Here is a 20117-nt window from a genome sequence, read left to right as displayed (position 1 = left end):
TTTTTGCATGCTAGTTTTGCCCTATCTTTGCTTGCTGTTTGGCCATGATTTGTACTGGTAAAATGCTAATTTTGGGGTTTCTTTGCTACTGTCTATTCATTGCATGTCCATATTGTGCATGTTTGGTATAGCTATAGGCCATTTTGGGTGCCAAAATCCATGTTTCGGGACTATTCCATGCATCGGGTGTACTTTCGCCTCGTTTCGGGGCTGTTTTCCCCACATTTCAGTGCTGAAATTCCATTAGCATGTTTGCATATTATTTTCCATGCTATTGCATTACATATGCCATTGCCTCGATTTGCGTGCCCGTGTGCACGCGTTTCGAGGCACTTCATTTTCATCCATTGGCCTCTTATGTGAGTGTGGCTGAGGCTCTCTCATGTTAGGATAAGTCCATGTTGCATTCTATATGCCATTTTAGCCATATTGCATTGCATATGCCATTGCCTCGATTTGCGTGCCCGTGTGCACGCGTTTCGAGGCACTTCATTTTCATCCATTGGCCTCTTATGTGAGTGTGGCTGAGGCTCTCTCATGTTAGGATAAGTCCATGTTGCATTCTATATGCCATTTTAGCCATATTGCATTGCATATGCCATTGCCTCGATTTGCGTGCCCGTGTGCACGCGTTTCGAGGCACTTTATTTTCATCCATCGGCCTCTTATGTGAGTGTGGCTGAGGCTCTCTCATGTTAGTGTAAGCCCATATCACATTTCCATGTCATTTACATTGCGTATGTCATTTTCTCAGTTTGCGTGCCTGTGTGCACGCATTTCGAGGCATCTCATTTTTACAGCATAGTGCATACTAGGTTGTATCTTAGATCGCATTCAGTCATTTTTCTCAGTTTGCGTGCCCGTGTGCACGCATTTCGAGACATCTCATTTTCATAGCATTGTGCATGCTAGGCTGTGTCTTAGTTGCATTCATGCATATCATGCATATTGCATCGTGTTCGGGATAGGAGTTAGCCCGGGCACGGGAAACGAGGTGCGTTTCGTACTCCGAGTGACGGAACGTGTCTCAATTCCCAGTCACCGACACTCCGGATTACCCATGATGGAGTTAGGTTCTTGTTGTGTTTACACGTGCATTCATTCTATATTAAGTTGCACATTTCGACTCCTCTGCCATCATGCATCGATATGCGTGATTGGTGGCACGAGGATCGAGGCATGCATATATCTGTGAAAATACATTGCCATGCCCCTTTCCTGCTCTCTGTTGCAGCAAAATAAAGAATCAGCAACTTTTTGGAGTTTGGCGCGCATTTCAAGAAAAGGTGTAAACAAAGGCTAATTGGGGCATCCCAATGGATTTCCGCGCAAGGCAGCCCAGACATGCATCATTCATCAAGAGCAAGGCAGTCCCTGGCTTGCACGCCAGTTTTAAAGCTTTCTTAGTTAATTTGATTGATTAATTAGGAATTTGTATATTATTTGGACTGTATTATTTGGACTGTACTATTCTTTTATTCGGGACTGTATATTTATTCGGACCCTCTGCGCGAGGGCACAACTGTAATAAGTGTGCGTATGTGTGTTGTATGTCTTCCAACCCCACGTCTTTGTTCCCTTTTATTTACCAGCTTATGATGGTTAGATTATGGCATATTTCAATTAGCATATAGTATGATAGAATGTTTGCATTCATTCATCTGTTTTGCATGCACCGGGCTCGGCGCATCATACTAACTGCATTGTATTTTCAATTCCAAGATTGAATACATGTTAGCTGTAGCATTCCATGTGCCATGTTTAGAATAGCCGAGCCTGCGATAGTTTGCATTTTTGCATGTGTTGCATTAAGCATTTCTATATACTTAGGATTCATGCATGATTTCTAATGAGTTTTTGTTTTGGCTTGGAGTACCCGGTGAGCTTTATGCTTTAGCATCCTTGCATGCGTGTGAGTGAATGCCATGAATAGCATGCTTACCATGAGGCTAATTGCTTATGTGATTGTAGACGTCCCCGAACGCCCCGGCAGGAACGAGCTCCCGTTCTGTCCATTTGGGGTCACTACAGCTCGGACTCTTAAAATGTCACGGTTCCTAATCTGAACCAAAGAGTCCAAATCCGGCAGAACGTTTTGAGAAACTGATTTTTTGAAAAAGTAGCGCCAAATATGGACTGCTTTGCCAGATACAGAGTCGCCACCTAAATATTTTATTTTGGGAAATTTAGGAAACCCTGACTCGGTGCCAAGAGGCCACGTGTCCGTCATCACCAAAGTTGCCTCGGCTCGGGAACTTGGGTACGATTGGGGAAGGTCACTTCGTGAGCACCCCCGCTCGCCCGGTCATAGACCGGCCTCTACTAACCATGATATCAATTTTTGAAAACATTGCGAGTTCTTATTCCGGTTTATTAGCCTAGGTTACTATGTGATGCGCACAGCATACAAATATAGACCGGGTCGCCTGAATTGGAACGAAACATTTCATGTTTGTTTTTGAAAATGGTTTGCTACCCGCAGGTAGGCTTGAAACATTTGATGATTTATTCCAATTCAGATAACCCAACCTTCACCCACAGGCATTCAGGCAGATATATCAGATAAGCACATAGCCTCATGGTAAGCATGCTATCATGGCATTCACTCACACGCATGCAAGGATGCTAAAGCATAAAACTTACCGAGTACTCCAAGCCAAAATAGAAACTTCATTAGAAATCATGCATGATCCTAAGTATATAGAAATGCCTAATGCAACACATGCAAAATGCAACTATAGCAGGCTCGGCTATTCTAAACATGGCATATGAAATGCTACGACTATCATGTATTCAACTTTGAATTGAAAGTACAATGCAGTTAGTATGGTGCGCCGAGCCCGGTGCATGCAATACAGATGAATGATGCAAACATGCTGTCATACTTTATGCTAATTGAAATATGCCTTAATCTAACCATCATAAGCTGGTAAATAAAAGGGAGAAAGACGTGGGGTTGGAAGACATACAACACACACACGCACACTTATTACAGTTGTGCCCTCGCTCGGAGGGTCCGAATAAATAATACAGTCCAAAAATTACAGTCCCGAATAAAAGAATATTACAGTCCAAAATATTACAAAATCCTAATTAATTAATGAATTAACTAAGAAAGCAAATAAATCTGGCGTGCAAGCCAGGGACTGCCTTGCTTCTGGTGGATGATGCATGTCCGGATTGTCTTGCGCGGAAATCCACCGGAATGCCCCAATTAGCCTCTGTTTACACCTGTTCTTGAAATGCGTGCCAAGCCCCAAAAGGTTGCTGATTCTTCATTTTGCTGCAACAGAGAGCAGGAAAGGGGCATAGCAATGTATTTGCACAAATATATGCATGTCTCGATCCTCGTGCCACCAATCACGCATACCGAGGCATGATGGTCGAGGAGTCGAAATGCACAACTCAATATAGGATGAATGCACATGAAACTACAACTAAAACCTAACTCCATCATGGATAATCCGGAGTGTCGGTGACTGGGGGAATTGAAACACATTCCGTCACTCGGAGTACGAAATGTACCTCGTTTCCCGTGCCCGGGCTAACTCTTATTCCGGACACGATGCAATATGCATGATATGCATGAAATGCAACTAAGGTGCAATCCTAACATACACAATGCTATGAAAATGAGATGTCTCGAAATGCGTGCACGCGGGTACGCAAACCGAGAAAATGACATGTCTCGAAATGCGTGCACACGGGCACGCAAACTGAGGCGATGATATGTGTCTCGAACTGCGTGCACACGGGCACGCAAACCGAGGCGATGATAAGTGTCTCGAAATGCGTGCACACGGGCACGCAAACCGAGGAGATGATATGTGTCTCGAAATGCGTGCACACGGGCACGCAAACCGAGGCGATGATAAAATATGATGAAATGACATGGAAATGACAAATGGGCTTATACCAACATGAGTGAGCCTCAGCCACACTCACATAGGATGCCGGCGGATAAAAATGGAGTGCCTCAAAATGCGTGCACACGGGCACGCAAACCGAGGCGATGACAAAATATGATGAAATGACATGGAAATGACAAATGGGCTTATACCAACATGAGTGAGCCTCAGCCACACTCACGTAGGATGCCGGCGGATAAAAATGGAGTGCCTTGAAATGCGTGCACACGGGCACGCAAACCGAGGCGATGACAAAATATGATGAAATGACATGGAAATGACAAATGGGCTTATACCAACATGAGTGAGCCTCAGCCACACTCACGTAGGATGCCGGCGGATAAAAATGGAGTGCCTCGAAATGCGTGCACACAGGCACGCAAACCGAGGCGATGACAAAATATGATGAAATGACATGGAAATGATAGCAATCATTCTAATGGAATTTCAGCAGTAAAATATGGGGGAAAACAGTCCCGAAATGAGGCGAAATGACATGAAATGCATGGAATTGTCCCGAAATGCAACATTAGGCACCCGAAATGGCCTATAGCTATGCCAAGCATGCACAATATGGACATGCAATGCAAAGACAGAAGCTAGACAGTCCCAAAAAAGGCACTTTCACAGTTATAAACATGGCCAAACAGCAAGCATAGGTAGGGAAAAATAGCATGCAAGAATAGGGGCCAAAAGAGGGGTAATGAAGCAAGTGGTATAAGCAAAACCCAAACTGAAAAATTTCCTTCTACAACATTGAAGAGGGACCAAAAATATGAATTTTTACAGTATATGGCAGACCTCAAATCAGTATACAACCATGATAGAAATGTGATGCAAAACAAGGCTCAAAAATGGCTATAACATGAGGTATGCAAAATAATCACCAAATAGCCAAAGACCCTTAATAAAATATGTAGAATGGACCAAAATAAGCACTTTTCCAGAACTGTAAAATGGCCAAAAACAAAAGCATGGTAGGTTAATTAAACATGCAAGAATGGGGAATAAAAGGGGGATATAACATGAAGTGACCTATGGAGACCCCAAACCATGAAAGGACCTAAATGAAACATGAAGTATGGACCAAAATAAGAACTTTTTCAGAACTGTAAAATGGCCAAAAACAAAAGCATGGTAGGCTGCCATTGCATGCAAGAATGGGGAAGAAAAGAGGAGTATAAAGGTAAGTACACCATGGAAACCCCAAATGGTGTTGAGCCCTTCTTCAATTTTGAAGAGGGGCTCAAAATAAGCCTCATATCAGTTTACAACATGCTCGAAAATAAATTGCTCATGGGTCAAAAATAGCATGCAAGATTGTGACATATAAGAGGATCAATGAAGCAAGTGTGTCATGGAGGGCTCAAACAGGGTTGAGCCCTTAATGAAAAGTGAAGATGACCTCAAAATAGGGCTCTTTTCTGTTAGGGCCGGAGCTTGAAACAAAAAGCAAGTGGGGCTTACAAATAGATCAAGAAAAAGGGTCAAAAGGGTAAAAGTATCACTTACCCTTGAAGACTCAAACTTTTGTTGTTTTTTGGATGAATTTGCAGCTTCTTTAGCCTTTAAGAATCCTTCCTTGTTACTGGAAATGAGATGGTGGTGGTAGAGCTTGGTGGTGTAGAAGGAATGATGGTTAGGGACTTAGGGTTTTTTGAAGAAATGAGAGGTATAGAAATGGAGTTCTATATGGAAGCTTGAAGATGAAGTTTTCTAACCCCAACAAAGGAGGCCACCAGCTGGTTATAAGGGTCCAAAATGGGGTGTAAAGGTGGGGGAAAAGGAGAGCAAAACTCCCCCACAAAATATCCCCCGGATACAGATATTATCTGGGAGATATTGCCCCACAGCTGTAAAGTGCACAGTGCAAGGAACACGGCCGGCCTAATACTTTTGTTGCAGGTGGCCGGCCGGCCACACCCCCTAGCCGGCCGGCTAGGGGTCAAAAGGTTCAATCATATTTTCTGGCCGGCCAGCAACTGGTAAGGTACTCCTATGTGTGTACAACACAACCATGTGGTTAAAAGTCCAAGAAAGTGGGTCCAAGGGGTTCAACATTAGCTCGGAAAGAGGGGGTCAAAAGGGTCAAGTTGAATTACTGGCCGGCCATGAACTTTTAGGGGCCTCTCAGGTGTGTAGATCACAGATATGTGGTTGAAAGTTCAAGAATGTGGGCCCAAGGGGTTCAACATTAGTCCGGAAGAAAGGGGTCAAAAGGGTCAGGTAACCTTAATGGCCGGCCACCAACTTTTAGGGGCCTCCCATGTGTGTAGATCACAGATATGTGGTTGAAAGTTGGCAACAATAACTCCAAGGTGTTCAACATTAGCCCGGAAGTTGGAAAAACGGGTGCCGGGAGGCTCCGGAGGAGAGATAACTGGTTGCTGCAACAATTGCTGGCCTCCCACCCTTCAGTGACCTCTCCAGTGATAAAACAGAGGTACCTGCCAAAAATGAACGAAAACCGTTGCAAAACGAAAGCTCGGGGACCAAAACACGCAGTTCGGGGTCCCGAAAATGGGCTGTTAAGCACTGAAAGTGGTATTCGACCACGAAGTGGGTTTCTCGGACCCCAGTGTCCCTCAAAAGGGAGAAAATAAGAAGTATGCCAAAAATCAGAGCAATAGGAGATGGTTAAGCGGTCCCGAACCGAGGCACACGGCCAACGGTCCCGAAAACCGGGAACCGGACCCCGAAATGGGCAAAATGGCCTACGGCCACCAAATGTAGCCTACGGACATTGAGAGATGGTCTACGGGACCTCTCCCTCCCCTCAGGAAAAGAAACAGAGAAAACCGAGTCTGGTTCGCAAACCGAGCCAAGGCACAGAAGAAGGTTCGGAAGTCCGGAGGTAGGGCTCACAGCCGCGACTCTGAAACTTCTGAACGAGCACATTATGCAACATCACCAAGCACTCAATCGGTGACGTCTGAGTCTTAAGGTCGGTCAAAAATGGGGTGTCTACAGTGATATAACTGCCTGAATGCCTGTGGGTGAAGGTTAGGTTACTTGGATTGGAATAAATCATCAACTGTTTGTTTTAAGCCCACTAGATAGTGGCAAAACCATCTTTTCTAAGCCCACCTGTGGGTGGCAAAATCTGCATTTTAAGCCTACTTGCAAGTAGCAAACCATCTTTCAAATAAACAAGCATGAAATGTTTTGTTCCAATTCGGGCGACCCAGTCTATACTTATATGCTGTGTGCATCACATAGTAACCTAGGCTAATAACCGGAATAAGGACATACAAAGTTTTCAAAAATAGATATCATGGTTAGTAGATGCCGATCTTTGATCGGGCGAGCGGGGGTGCTCACAAAGTGACCTTCCCCAATCGTACCCAAGTTCCCGAGCCGAGGCAACTTTGGTGATGACGGACACGTGGCCTTTGGCACCGAGTCAGGGTTTCCTAAATTTCCCATTAAAAAAACATTTAGGTGGCGACTCTGTATCTGGCAAAGCAGTCCATGTTTGGCACTTCTTTTCAAAAATCTGTTTTTCTCAAAACGATTTGCCGGATTTGGACTCTTTGGTTCAGACTTAGAACCGTGACAATTTGAGAGTCCTGAGCTGTAGTGACCCCAAATGAACAGAACGGGAGCTCATTCCTCCCGGGGCGTTCGGGGACGTCTACACATGTTTTACAGACCGCTTGAGCAGCAAGAGTTGCGCTCTAGCGAGGGTATGAGTCTTACACTCTCGAGCGAGAGTCGAGCTGCCATCGAGCGAAGATTCCACCTAACCAGTACTTTTTGCAAAGTTTACAAAGCACTCGAGCGAAGGAAGTTGCGCTCGAGCGACCCCTCACAAGTTTGCATGTCCGCTCGAGCGAGAGAAGTTGCGCTTGAGCGTGACCCCTATTTTCAATAAGTTTTGTTAAACGTGTTAAAGTGCATTTTAGCATCCACAATACATCTAGGCATTCATAAGCCATGAATAAGACTCAATAAAAGGTTAAGACCTAGAAACACACTAAGAATGAAACGAAAGAGATTAAGTATTGACCGAGTGTGTGTGTTTCATTATATGTTTTTGTTGTGTGTATGTAGGTCACACACCCCAAGGTTTGTCTGTTCTGCAAGTGGAGCCATCTGCGAGTAATAAATTAGTAAAGCTATATTTAACTTTAATTATTTTCTAAATGATATGAATCAAGATCTGTTTTATGCAATGTTATATTACGTACAATAAATGATGGTCCAAGTTTCTGAAATATAATCGTGGCATCCTTAGCACAGGGGCTTTGCCCGAGGGTAATAATACCGTGGTATACAAGTACAAGGCCCTTGCCCGAGGGTAACAATACTGTGGTTTTAAGGCCCTTGCCCGAGGGTAATAATACCGTGGTTCAAGCAAGATACAAGTTTCCCGGTACCAGAGGTTCCTTTTAAGGAACTAACAAGCATGATAACGCTAATGGATGTACCATGTATGATTAAGCATAAACTCTGATTTCTGTTTGAAGTGTGAACAAGAACATGATTGTAAATCTATATCTGATATGAACTCTAATTTATGAACCTGGACATCATTCATTTAAACTCTTTACTCAGTTATTATTCATTGAGCTCCCGCTCACTATTTATTTTATGTATGTAGGTGAGCAAGAGCGTGACCAGGCTTCAGCTGTTGCCTGGAGTATTTGAGTCAGCCAACCACTGTGCCTCCTGAGGAGGTTCATTTTTGAAGAAGTCAAGTTTTGTAAACCTGATGAGAATGTTTTTGTTGTTTGTTTTGCTTATCTGTATATAAGGACAAGTTTTTCCTTTTGGTTACATTTGTGTATGTGGATGACGTAAGACTATTGTGTTATGACATATATATATATACATATATATTTGAAAACTTCTATCTCATATACGTTATCACAGCTCTATGGACAATGTATGTTTCTATAATTGCTTCCGTAGCCCCTTATTATATGTCAGTTTGTTAAGAGGCCTTTGGTAATCCAATTATTATTACTGGCCGGTTACGATGCTAAACCTATAGGGGCGGGTTTGGGTTACGATGCTAAACCTATAGGGGCGGGTTTGGGTTACGATGCTAAATCTATAGGGTCAGATTTGGGTCGTGACATGAACCCTACCATTTGTTACGATTATCCCCTTTTCTAATTTGAATTTCAAGTATTCGTGATTTCAAAACCCACGTTATAGATTGAAGGAATATTTCACGTAGTGTTGGTGTGAATTAGAATCTCTGTGTTGGTCAATTTCGTTGAGTTCGTGGTCGTGAAGAACCCTAATACCTTCCTGGAACAGTGGGTTTTGCATTGTGAACCCCGCTGATCAGATTTGAGATGCATTATCGTCGGCTACAGAGTCTTAATTAGTGGTTGGAAAATGTAAGTGGTTCATTGTTGGGTCACGTTATAAACGGAATAAGTGGTGTGATTCTGAAACCCATGTTATAGATGAAGTGAGTGGGTTCACGTTATAGTTGTTCATTGTTGGGTTCACGTAGTGTTGGTGTGATTCCGAAACCCACATTATAGATGGAGTGAGTGGGTTCACGTTATAGTTGTTCATTGTTGGGTTCATGTAAGTTCTTCATTGTTGGGTTCACGTAAGTTCTTCATTGTTGGGTTCACGCAGTGTTGGTGTGATTCTGAAACCCATGTTATAGATGGAGTGAGTGGGGTTGACGTCAACTACAACACTGTTGGACTGCCACACAAAAAAATGGACTCAGAATGAAATCCCTACTTGGAAAACTTTATAAACGAATTTTCACAAAATGAATGACAACATTTTAGCATACTGAAAATGGGATTTATCAGTCATATTGTAAGATACAATCAGGGATAGTAGGACGATAATATAATTATCTCCATGAAATTTTGTGGGCTTCCTTGTCAAATGTGAGTCCAAGCGTCATATAACAGTGCATCAGAAAAACAAAATAACATTAATTTATAAGCACAGACAGCTTGCATGCTCTTCTAGAGTGCCTGATGAGTCTAACCTGTTTAGCAGATGACACCCCCCACAAATCATGGGATTACACATACCCAAAATAAAATAGAATATCCCCATAAATTATGTGAGGACATATTCGTCCAGTATACAACTATCTACATTCAAAAAAGGGCTTATCAGTAAGCAATCCCCTATCACATGGACTTGTCAATCAAACAAAAACTTAGTGGGATCAAACGAAACACAATTTAGCCATATAGGACTTTCCGATAAATTTCCCTAGTTTTATTGGGCTTGGATAAAACACAAATATAATATTAAGTTTAATATATTTTAAAATGTTTAACAACTCGTATTTTTTTGAGAAGATGGATTTTAGCCAAAAAAAAAGAAAAAATGTTGTTATATATATATATATATTTATTTATTTAATTAATTAAAATAGTCAATTCTCAAATGGGATGTAGTAAGTGAACTAAAATTATGAATTCTGATCTTCATCAACATTTTTTTCCCCCTAATCATCATTCAATAAATAGAGGTATTTAGTTTAACAATCCTCTCATTTTTAATAATGGGAGAGGTCTACAATATTTTTTTTAGTAGTCTAAGGTCCTTCACCCGTTTATGATTATGTATCTCACCCACACTCATATATCACACCCACTCTCTCATTCTCTTTCTCTCATCATTTTCTTCAAAGTAAGGATCTTGACGATGATGGTACCAGGAACAACCTTGGTCCCTCCACAAATTGCACATCCAACCATCCCTTACCAACAGAACTACTTCCAATACTAACAACAACAACAACTATGGATGATGCCCAATCACCAACACCACAAACAACCACTACAATAACAACCTTTTCAATATCTGCCGCTGTAACCGCTGGTGTATTATCACCAGCAGCACCCACCACCTTAGTCGGCATTAGCGGTGGCATAATCGCAATTCCCAGCCAATTTTGACGAGGTGTGCACGCTTTGGATTGACGATCTCCAATACTGCATGGATGAACAATATCTTATCAGCTGTTTCGCCCAAATTGGCGAGATAACTCTCATTTGCTCTAATTTTTTTTATTTATTATTATTTGCTCTTTTTCTCCCTCTACAAGCAAGAAAGAGAATATATAAATATATAAATATACAGAGACAGAGGATGGTTTGTATTGACTTTTTGATCAATTTTCTCTGATTGAGTTAAAACACATTTTTCTCTGATGTGGTTAAAATACTTAGAAAATTGTGAGCAAATCAGAGAAAATTGATTAAAATACAATAAAAATTATGAGTAAATAACAGAAATTTCAAACCAGAGAAATTTCAAAACATAGAGAAATTTTAAACAAAATTTTCTATGTTTTAAAATTTATTTGGTTTGCTCAATTTATCTAATTTTCTCTATTTGAAATTTCTTTGATTTGCTCAATTTTTTTGATTTTCTCTATATTTTGAAATTTTTCTAAATCATTTTTTTTTTAAATGTTGACACATCCCAACTATTATGAAAATATCACATGTATTTTTAATAGTTGATTACCTTTTACTACTTGACATCCTAGAGTTATTTCAATTATGTTGGTACGGACCAAAATGGAAAATGAGAGAGATAAGAGAGCATCTCAGTATGAAACAAGAAGAAAAGGATTAAAAACAATTCAAGCATATTGGACAGGGAAGACTGAAGCCATCCCAATACCAATTATCGTTTTCGTAAATATTTGAGGATGTTCGGATGATTTAAATAGATATATATATATATATATATATATTAATTTTATTATAAAAAGATCTAAAAAGTAATAAAAAAATAATATAATCTAAATAAGAGTAATATAACTCAAATAACATAAGAAATGTGTTACTCTAAACACATTCAAAACAAGAAAAAATTATTGATTCATCTTGGACGCCACACCTAAGGGTGTAATATTGGCCCAGCCCGGGCCGGCCCATTCGGGCTTTGTGAGCTCGCGATTTTTTAACGGGCTGGGCCATGGGCTAAAATGTGGGGCCCAGGCCCAAGCCCAAGCCCAAACCCACTCATAATAAGGTCTGGGCTTGGGCCTTGGCCCGCGGGCCGGGCCTAGTCGGGTTTTTTTTTAATAATAGAAATAAAAAATTTTAAAAAAAATTATATTAAAGTATTTTAATTACGATTAATGAGATATTTTGTTTGGTTATGTAATGTTTTATAGTGATATTTAAATTTAATTATATATGACTTATGTTTTTTTAATTGTGAACTTATAATTAAAAAAGTATGCAATTATGAAATTTTTTTTCTTTCGAAATGAATAATTTTATATATATATGAAATTGAAACTTTTAATATTATAATATTAAATTATTTATATAACATTTATTGAATGAATAATTTTTATTTCAAAATGAAATAAAATATTACAAAAATTGATATTATTAAATAAATTAGGTGTAGATTACTGATGATGGTATAACAATTGCATCACTATAAGTCAAGTACATCCCAACTAGGTTGGCACCTACTAGCCTACCAATCATTTGCATTATATTCCATCTCAATAATCTAATACAAAAAAACAAAAACAAAAACAAAAACAAAAACCAAGAAAAAAACGAAATGAAATGAAATAGTAAAAAATAAATTGTTGATCAATCATCCGAGGAGACAGACATTTCAGTCGCATTACCCGATGATATGTCATCCAAATCATATTGAATTCGCTCATTTTCACTAAAATTTTGTCTTCTTGTAAGCGAGTGCATATGATCCCTGGATATCATCAATGCCTCAACCATTTCGGGTGAAAGCCTGCTCCTATAGTCACTCAGCACCCGTCCACCTGCACTAAAAGCTATTTCTGAAGCAACTGTAGAAATAGGAATGGTTAGTATATCACGGGCCATCTGTGAAAGTACAGGCCACATAGATTCATTTTGTTTCCACCATTCCAAAATTTCAAAATTATCTGAATCATCCACTAACGGGCTTTCCAAATAACGTTGCAGTTCAGAACTACTTATACTTGTATGTTGAGATATTCTTCTACTTTTTATTGTTGTGAAAATACTTAATCGCCCGCTTCGAGATTGTTGGACTGCTAGTGTAGTGTGTGTAGGTGTAGTTATAGATGCAGATACAGCTGCAGCTGCAGCTTCCTTGTATTCTTGATATAATGTCACACCCTAAACCCATCTCTAAAAGTTTTGGGCATGACCTATTCAGAAACGGACACTTAACCTGTTATACATAATATATGGGGCCTGGGCGGAAGTATTACCATTATAAAATAACATAAAACATCATCCATTGAGCTACCTCTACCATGCTAGGACTGCACACATTGCATTAGGTACATAATATATAGAAACATACACCCGAACTTCGGTTACACACTTATACATTCATACTTAGACCCACAATTGGGCGTGTAACGAAAATATTAATGAAAGACAACCAAAGCATATGCCAATAACCTAACAACACTTTACAAAATGCACGGCTTCAGGTGGGTGCCTGGACGCATCAAAGTTGACAAGAGAAAGACGAGCCTTAAAGGTTAGGACTGAACTCCCGATTGATTACCTACAGAAATAGACAGACAAAATACAGAATGAGCGAACTCAATGAATAATAGTACATAAATAATGTAATGTTTAACCTGAATAATAAAACATATAACTGCAGATACATATGATTAACTATATTCCGTAATTATTTCCAAAACAGCCATAGGTCCAGTTTTCGTGACATAGTGGCTTTAAGCCCAGCATATACAGAACAGCCATAGGTCTTCAGATACAAAATGGCCATAGGCCCAGAAATAACGGAATAGCCTTTCAGCCCAGAAATATATACAGAACAACCTTTCGGCCTAGAAATATACAGAACAGCCTTTCGGCCCAAAAATAACTATGTATGGACTTAAGAGGTGGCTCGCACGGATTCTAGAAGTGGCTCCCACCAAGGTGTAGCACTTAGTTCCGTACAGCACTTTGTTCCATACTAGAATATATCATTAGGTCATAAAGACCAAACAATGCATATTATGTCATAACATAACATAACCGAAACAGATAAACAAAAACAGAATAACCTTAGTTCCTTAAGAATTCCATTATGGTATAGCGCACATAAACTTCTCATGACTTAGTTACCGATTAACATAGTTATCTCGTGTATAACAGAATATGAATCATACTATTACAGAGAGCATATAATAACGTTAAACCTTTGCATTCGTATCGTAGGTTCTGAATGACCTCGGGTCCATATGTAACACAACAGAACTATTTCATACTCATACGGACACACATAGCTTATCCAATTATTTTGATCCCTCAGAAATATCCATACTCGATGATTTATAACTGATCGACCTCAGGCCCATTAGTAGCAACATGGTATGCTTTCATAGTTACACTAAAACCATTATTCCAGAATAAACATAAGTTCTCTTTCTTCATTAATAAATGACATAATTTACTTACGAAAAATAGAATGTTCATATCAACTATTAATCAGAGTAATACATAGTTAGTTGGCATTTGACAGAGTACTACTAATAATTATTAATAATAAGTACAACGTATTTCACAGCTTGGCCCTCGGCCTAATAGGTTCACAAATTCACAGATTGGCCCTTGGTCTAATAGGTTCACAAATTCACAAATTGGCCCTTGGCCTAATAGGTTCACAAATTCACAAATCGGCCCTTGGCCTCATAAATTCACAAGTCGGCCCTCGGCCTCATAAATTCACAAGTCGGCCCTCGGCCTCTTAAATTCACAAGTCGGAGATTCATATTTCACAATTGGCCCTCGGCCTCATCATTTCATATTTCACAAGTTGGAGATTCATAGTTCACAATTCTTTCGATGTTTCCATAGGTTCATAGTTCACAATTCCATGATTTCATACCGTTCCTTAATAGCATACATGTTCAACGTAACGTTAATAACAATAGTAATTAATGGGATCACGAAACATTGAGGGTATTATTACTCACAGTGATCGGCTCCCGGTAGTACTGGGATGATGTCCTCGTCTCGACCTACAAGTACATTGCACAACACATTAGATGAGATTATACTCGATCCTTTACTTATTCTCTTTGATCATTCAATCAATTATCCATGGTGGTACCAAGCTCATTATTCTTTAATAAGTTATAATCCATGTCTCAGAAAACAGGAGAAATCGATGGGAAATGGTTTAGGTGAAGAAATGGTACAAAACTGGTTGACAGAAAGTGAACAGTCGTCACTAATTTGGGCATAACTATTTCTATATTTAGAATTTGGGCGTGAGACCACTGCCATTAGAAACTAGACTTCCGGGGCTTGATTTTAGGCTTAAGAATCACTCAAAATGGAGTTCGGACACAAAAGATATGCTTGTTCAAAGTTGGCTAGACAGAGCTGTCTCCGCACGTGCGGGGGAACAATGCTGCACGTGCGGCCTGAACAGTTTGCAGTCCGAAAATGGCTGAAAGTTTGGGACTTCTCATTTTCAAAATCAAACCTTAATTACATGTAAATCAAAGCCCAAAACCCTTTAATACATGACCAATTTCACATTATTATTCTCCATCAACCATCATAACCTCAAAATAAACAAATATAATGCCTTACTTCTTCAATCAAGAAATTCTAAGGAAATCAAGGTTCAATCAATATATATACACAAAACCATGGGTTCAAAGCTTCCTGTAGACACCCCATTTTTGACCGACCTTAAGACTCAGACGTCACCGATTGAGTGCTTGGTGATGTTGCATAATGTGCTCGTTCAGAAGTTTTAGAGTCGCGGCCGTGAGCCCTGCCTCCGGACTTCCGAACCCTCTTCTGTGCCTTGTCTCGGTTTGCGAACCAGACTCGATTTTCTCTGTTTCTTTTCCTGAGGGGAGGGAGAGGTCCCGTAGACCATCTCTCAATGTCCGTAGGCTACAGTTGGTGGCCGTAGGCCATTTTGCCCATTTCGGAGTCCGGTTCCCGGTTTTCGGGACCGTTGGCCGTGTGCCTCGGTTCGGGACCGCTTAACCATCTCCTTTTGCTCCGGTTTTTGGCATACATCTTATTTAATCCCTTTTGAGGGACACTGGGGTCTGAGAAACCCACTTCGTGGCCGAACACCACTTTCGGTGTTTAACAGCCCATTTTCGGGACCCCGAACTGCGTGTTTTGGTCCCCGAGCATTCGTTTTGCAACGGTTTTTGTTCATTTTTGGCAGGTACCTCTGTTTTATCACTAGGAAGGTCACTGAAGGGTGGGAGGCCAGAAATTGTTGCAGCAACCAGTTATACATCCTCCGACGCCCTCCGGCGCCCGTTTTTCGCACTTCCGGGCTAATGTTGAACACCTTGGACCCTTTTTCTCGAACTTTGAACCACATATTTGTGATATACACACATGAGAGGACCCTAAAAGTTCATGGCCGTCCATTAATTCAACTTGACCCTTTTGACCCCCTTCTTCCGGGCTAATATTGAACCCCTTGGACCATTTTTCTCGAACTTTGAACCACATATTTGTGATGTACACACATGAGAGGACCCTAAAAGTTCATGGCCGGCCATTAATTCAACTTGACCCTTTTGACCCCCTCCTTCCGGGCTAATGTTGAACCCCTTGGACCCTTTTTCTCGAACTTTGAACCACATATTTGTGATGTACACACATGAGAGGACCCTAAAAGTTCATGGCTGGCCATTAATTCAACTTGACCCTTTTGACCCCCTCCTTCCGGGCTAATGTTGAACCCCTTGGACCCACTTTCTTGAAATTTTAACCACATGGTTGTGATGTACACACATAGGAGAACACTACCAGTTGGTGGCCGGCCAGAAAATCTCATTGAACCTTTTGACCCCTAGCCGGCCGGCTAGGGGGTGTGGCCGGCCGGCCACCTGCAACAAAAGTACCAGGGCGGCCTGCTTCCTTACACTGTACACTTTACAGCTGTGGAGCTGTTTCCCCCAGACAAGATCTTTATCTGGGGGATATTTCGTGGGGGAATTTTGCTCTCCTTTTCCCCCACCTTTACACCCCTTCTTTGGCCTATATAGCAAGCAAGCCTTGTAGTATTTTGGGGTTAGAAAAATTCTCCTTCAAGCCTCCATACACAACTCCATCTTCATCCTTCTCAATTCTTTGAAAAACCCTAAGTCCCTAACCATCATTCCTTCTACACCACCAAGCTCTACCACCACCACCTCATTTCCAGCAACAAGGAAGGTTTCTCAAAGACAAAAGAAGCTACAAATCCATCCAAGAAGCAACAAAAGTTTGAGTCTTCAAGGGTGAGTAATACTTTTCCCCTTTTGACCCTTTTTCTTGATTTATTTGTAAGCCTCACATGATTTTTGTTTCAAGCTCCGGCCCTAACTGAAAAGGGCCCTCTTTTGAGCTCATCTTCACTTTTCATTAAGGGCTCAACCCTGTTTGAGCCCTCCATGACACACTTGCTTCATTGATCCTCTTATATGTCACAATCTTGCATGCTATTTTTGGCCCATGAGAAATTTATTTTCGAGCATGTTGTAAACTGATATTAGGATTATTTTGAGCCCCTTTTCAACATTGAAGAAGGGATCAACACCATTTGGGACTTCCATGTTGTACCTACCTTTATACTCCTCTTTTCTTCCCCATTCTTGCATGCAATGGCAGCCTACCATGCTTTTGTTTTTGGCCATTTTACAGTTCTGAAAAAGTGCTTATTTTGGTCCATACTTCATTTTTCATTTAGGTCCTTTCATGGTTTGAGACCTCCATAGGTCACTTCATGTTATATCCCTCTTTTATTCCCCATTCTTGCATGTTTAGTTAGCCTACCATGCTTTTGTTTTTGGCCATTTTACAGTTCTGGAAAAATGCTTATTTTGGTCCATTCTACATGTTTTATTAAGGGTCTTTGGCTGTTTGGTGATTATTTTGTATGCTTCATGTTGTAGCCACTTTTGAGCCTAATTTTGCATCACACTTTTAGCATGTTTGTATACTGATTTTAAGGCTTCCATAAACTGTAAATATTCATATTTTTGGTCCCTCTTCAGTGTTGTAGAAGGAAATTTTTCAGTTTGGGTTTTGCTTGTATCACTTGCTTCATTACCCCTCTTTTGGCCCCTATTCTTGCATGCTATTTTTGCCATACCTATGCTTGCTGTTTGGTCATGTTTATAACTGTGAAAGTGCATTTTTTGGGACTGTCTAGCTTCTGTCTATGCTTGCACGCATTTCGAGGCACCTCATTTTTATCCTTCGGCATCCTATGTGAGTGTGGCTGAGACTCTCTCATGTTGGTATAAGCCCATATCATGTTCCCATTTCATTTGCATTGCGTATGCCCTTGCCTCGATTTGCGTGCCCGTGTGCACGCACTTCGAGACACTTCATTTTCATCCTTCGGCATCCTATGTGAGTGTGGCTGAGGCTCTCTCATGTTGGTATAAGCCCATATCATGTTCCCATGTCATTGCATTGCATATGCCATTGCCTCGGTTTGCGTGCCCATGTGCACGCATTTCGAGGCACTTCTTTTTCATCCATCGGCCTCTTATGTGAGTGTGGCTGAGGCTCTCTCATGTTAGTATAAGTCCATGTTGCGTTCTATATGCCATTTCCATGCCATTGCATTGCAAATGCCATTGCCTAGGTTTGCGTGCCCGTGTGCACGCACTTCGAGGCACTTCATTTTCATCCACCGGCCTCTTATGTGAGTGTGGCTGAGGCTCTCTCATGTTAGTGTAAGCCCATATCCTATTTCCATATCATTTGCATTGCGTATGCATTTTCTCGGTTTGCGTGCCTGTGTGCACGCATTTCGAGACATCTCATTTTCATAGCATTGTGCATGCTAGGCTGTATCTTAGTTGCATTCATGCATATCATGCATATTGCGTCATGTCCGGAATAAGAGTTAGCCCGGGCACAGGAAACGAGGTACATTTCGTACTCCGAGTGACGGAATGTGTCTCAATTCCCCAGTCACCGACGCTCCGGATTATCCATGATGGAGTTAGGTTTTAGCTGTAGTTTCATGTGCATTCATTCTATATTGAGTTGTGCATTTCGATTCCTCGGCCATCATGCCTCGGTATGCGTGATTGGTGGCACGAGGATCGAGACATGCATATATTTGTGAAAATACATTGCTATGCCCCTTTCCTGCTCTCTGTTGCAGCAAAATGAAGAATCAGCAACTTTTTGGGGCTTGGCACGCATTTCAAGAACAGATGTAAACAGAGGCTAATTGGGGCATTTCGGTGGATTTCCGCGCAAGACAATCCGGACATGCATCATCTATCAGAAGCAAGGCAGTCCCTGGTTTGCATGCCAGTTTTATCTGCTTTCTTAATTAATTCATTAATTAATTAGGATTCTGTAATATTTTGGACTGTAATATTCTTTTATTCGGGACTGTAATATTTGGACTGTATTATTTATTCGGACCCTCCGAGTGAGGGCACAACTGTAATAAGTGTGCGTGTGCGTGAGTGTGATGTATGTCTTCCAACCCCACGTCTTTCTCCCTTTTATTTATCCGCTTTTGATGGTTAGATTAGGGCATATTTAAATTAGCATACAGTATGACAGCATGTTTGCATTCATTCATCTGTATTGCATGCACCGGGCTCGGCGCATCATGCTAACTGCGTCGTACTTTCAATTTCAAAATTGAATACATGATAGTTGTAGCATTTCATATACCATCTTAGAATAGCCGAGCCTACTATAGTTGCATTTTTGCATGCGTTACATTAGGCATTTCTGTATATTTAGTATTCATGCATGATTTCTAATGTAGTTTCTATTTTGGCTTGGAGTACTCGGTGAGTTTTATGCTTTAGCATCCTTACATGCGTGTGAGTGACTGCCATGATAGCATGCTTACCATGAGGCTATGTGCTTATCTGATATATCTGCCTGAATGCCTGTGGGTGAAGGTTGGGTTATCTGAATTGGAATAAATCATCAAATGTTTTAAAGCCTACCTGCGGGTAACAAACCATTTTCAAAAAAACAAGCATGAAATGTTTCGTTCCAATTCAGGCGACCCGGTCTATATTTATATGCTGTGCGCATCACATAGTAACCTAGGCTAATAAACCGGAATAAGAACCCACAATGTTTTCAAAACTAGATATCATGGTTAGTAGAGGCCGGTCTATGACCGGGCGAGCGGGGGTGCTCACGAAGTGACCTTCCCCAATCGTACCCAAGTTCCCGAGCCGAGGCAACTTTGGTGATGACGGACACGTGGCCTTTTGGCACCGAGTCAGGGTTTCCTAAATTT

The sequence above is a fragment of the Camellia sinensis genome, chromosome 7 (assembly GCF_055761805.1).
Source record: "Camellia sinensis isolate YWXY chromosome 7, ASM5576180v1, whole genome shotgun sequence".
Taxonomy (NCBI): domain Eukaryota; kingdom Viridiplantae; phylum Streptophyta; class Magnoliopsida; order Ericales; family Theaceae; genus Camellia; species Camellia sinensis.
The sequence above is the reverse complement of the archived record's forward strand: the minus strand, read 5'-3'. Positions refer to the sequence as shown.